The following is a 3,158-nucleotide window of genomic DNA, read 5'->3' on the forward strand; positions in this document are numbered from 1 at the left end:
AGATATCCCTCCAATTGATCCTCCATGTGATTGATTCTTGGATATGAACTTATTAGATGTAGTCTTATATTTAATGCTAGAAACTAATTGGAGTTGAATTGTTTAATGTTTTGATATATTGTGCTTGTTTATGAATTGAAATCTTGATGGATACTAAATTTATATTTTGTGGAAGCTTTATAGAAATGTGTTTGCTCAAATGTGTTGATGTGTTATTTTGTGTTATAAAATATTGGGTTATGATTGATATATTAAGAATTATGATATATATAGGTCTGCTAATATATTTATAAAATAATCTTCCAAGAGAAAGCTTTACTAAGAGATTTGTGAGAAAAATAGAATGCTAAATAAAAATTTTACCAAGAGATTACTAAGGGACTTTTTAACAAACCTTAAACTATCACCAAGGGATTGTCGAAGGTTATCACTAAGGGATCTGCAAAGGATAAGTTTTTCACAAATCATCTAGTTGGTCAATTTTTAGCAAGGAATATTCTCTTGATGAATCCTTTGTTAATTATCGAGAGATTTTTGAGTGCATTTTGATTAGTGAATCCCTTGGAAAATGATCGATTTTTGGCAACTGGGCTTCAGTTTCATCAAGAAAAATTCTCTCACTAAAATTTTTCGATCTCTTGGTAATTACCGAGAGATTTTTGAGGAAGACTTTCACCAACATCATATATTTCAAAGAACGGATTTCTCTTGAAAATCCCTCGGTGAATCACTTTACCAAGGGATTTTTGACTTTCACCAAGGGATTTTGTCCCTCACTAAAAGGTTGATTTCTGGTAGTGATGCTCTTTTGCTAATCAAATCCTCCACTTGATACTACAATTCCTAGTGCTCTATAGGATGCATTCCATAAATTGATTTGTTTAGAAGAGTAATACCTCGAACAAAAATAAAATGATGCAAGATATCCCACTTAGGTTGGCAACCTAGTTAATGGCTCTATTGAGATGTTTAAGTGGTATCGAACCTATTGCGGCCAATCTCCGAGTATGCCTAACTCCAGTGAAGAACAACCTGCAAAATAAGTCCACTGATCAGAATTATATCCGACAAAAATCGTCCAATGTCTAAATCAGTGGAGAGTGGTGAATAAGATATTTAGTGTAGAATTCGATAGAGTTTTAGCCCAGATGTCCCTTACCATTGCTGTTCCTTTACCTCTCCTTTATAGGCAATTCGGGTGTAACCGCTAAATACGTGGAGTTTTACTTTTTATGGTATTAAAAGATAGTTAACCTCTATTATCGGACCATAATCATGGAGTTAATGGACAGTTTATACCCATTAATGATCGTGGTGTAGAGTCGTTGCCCATGATTGTGGTATCATGATTGTAGATTAGACAGTCGGCCTTGTCAATTGATCGTGGCAGTCGGCTATGTCAATCGATCATGGTGGTCAATCGGCTATTAGGCAGTCGGTCATTATAATGCTGGTTCGGTCATCAAGATATTGTTTCGACCATGATGGTTAGTCGACTATTTTGGTCAGTTGGCTATTAGGCAGTCAATCATTATGATGCTGGTTCGATCATAAAGATGCTGCTTTGATCATGATGGTCAATCGGTCATTATGATGCTGGTTCGATCATGATGGTCAGTCGGCCATGATGATTCTGCTTCGATCATGATGACTCTGCTTCGGTCATGACCTGCAAACTTAGAAAAAAAGGGATGACTGGTGAAGGTGTTAAAATCTCACCTCATGAGAGCTGAATCGTAGAAATTTTTCCCTTCCAAGTCTCTTCCTTTCGGAAACATTGTCATACTCTACTGTCCACGTAAAATTGGAAGCCGATCTTAAATCGAGGGGAGTGGATCTGATTATCCCATTAGTTGTCTCTCACTCTCAAGTCCAAAATGACTTGACATGTTGGATGATAGGAGTCAGCATATCTTCTATCATGATTTTGAGCTTCGATTCTACAATCGTTTCGACTGTCAACTGAAGTCGGTATATTATTTCATCCAACTGTAGTCAACTCGGTATATTATTCCATCTAATCATAGTTGAGTCGGCATATTATTCCGTCCAATCGTAGTCAAGTCAGCATATTGTTCTATCTGATCATAATCGAGTCGGCATACTATTCCATCCGATCGTAATCAAGTCGACATATTCTTCTGTCCAACCATAGTCGAATCGGCATATTATTTCGTTCGACCATAGTCAAGTCGGTATATTCTTTCATCCGACCGTAGTTGAATTGACATATTCTTCCATCCGATCGTAGTCAAATCGATATTTTGATCCTCTTAAGATTCATCTCGATCTGGAGATCGATATTCTTCTGTTTTGGCCTCTCGGAGCTTGAGTCGGAGCTCATATTTGTCATCGAATTGCATAGTCGTCGGATGAGCTATTGACTCATTATTTTTTTTGGGATATGGATCCCTTAGTCAATCGAATAAAAGCTGACTAAATAATTGAAGATATTTATAGATTATCGATATTCCATGTTCGAGGAACAGTCGTTCTATCATAGAGAAATATTATTATATATTGCATTGTTCTATCAGAATATTATCGTAGATTATTTCGTTATAGAGAAACATAGTCATCATTTGGGAAGAGATTTTCGAATCGTAGATCATGATTGATTCATCATTTGAAAAAGCTTTTCGAATCGTAGATCACTATCGGTTTATCATTTGGAGAAGCTTTTCGAATCATTAATCACAATTGATTCATCATTTGAAGAAGTTTTTTGAATCGTCTACCCGCTAAAGTCTCATTGCTTAGTCATTTTGTAGCCTTTTAATTTGACGATATAGCTTCTAGAGCTTTCACTTGTAGTTATCCATATGTTGGGAATTCTTTCGAAGAGAGCACTCAGGAGTAGAACTTTCATTGGATGAGGAAAAAAAGAACATCTTCATTTTCCCTTATCAGCTTTATGGAAAAAAAATAGGTAGCGATCGATGCATTGAGAGTGATGGACTGAGTAGTATAGCCCATCCCATCGATGAGACTATCGTTGAGGTTGCGCCACCATCAATTATTGGCCGTATTTGTCAGAGGCTATGAACTGTCTCTGTCAGTATCTTTTCCTGCTGTACTAATGCAGCAAATTACTGAGCGTCTACGATGATGATCAGATGTAAGAATCTTGGCTCTGTCGGTAGAAGATCTTTCCGACA

The sequence above is a fragment of the Elaeis guineensis genome, chromosome 11 (genome assembly GCF_000442705.2).
Source record: "Elaeis guineensis isolate ETL-2024a chromosome 11, EG11, whole genome shotgun sequence".
In the NCBI taxonomy this organism is placed as follows: Eukaryota; Viridiplantae; Streptophyta; class Magnoliopsida; order Arecales; family Arecaceae; genus Elaeis; species Elaeis guineensis.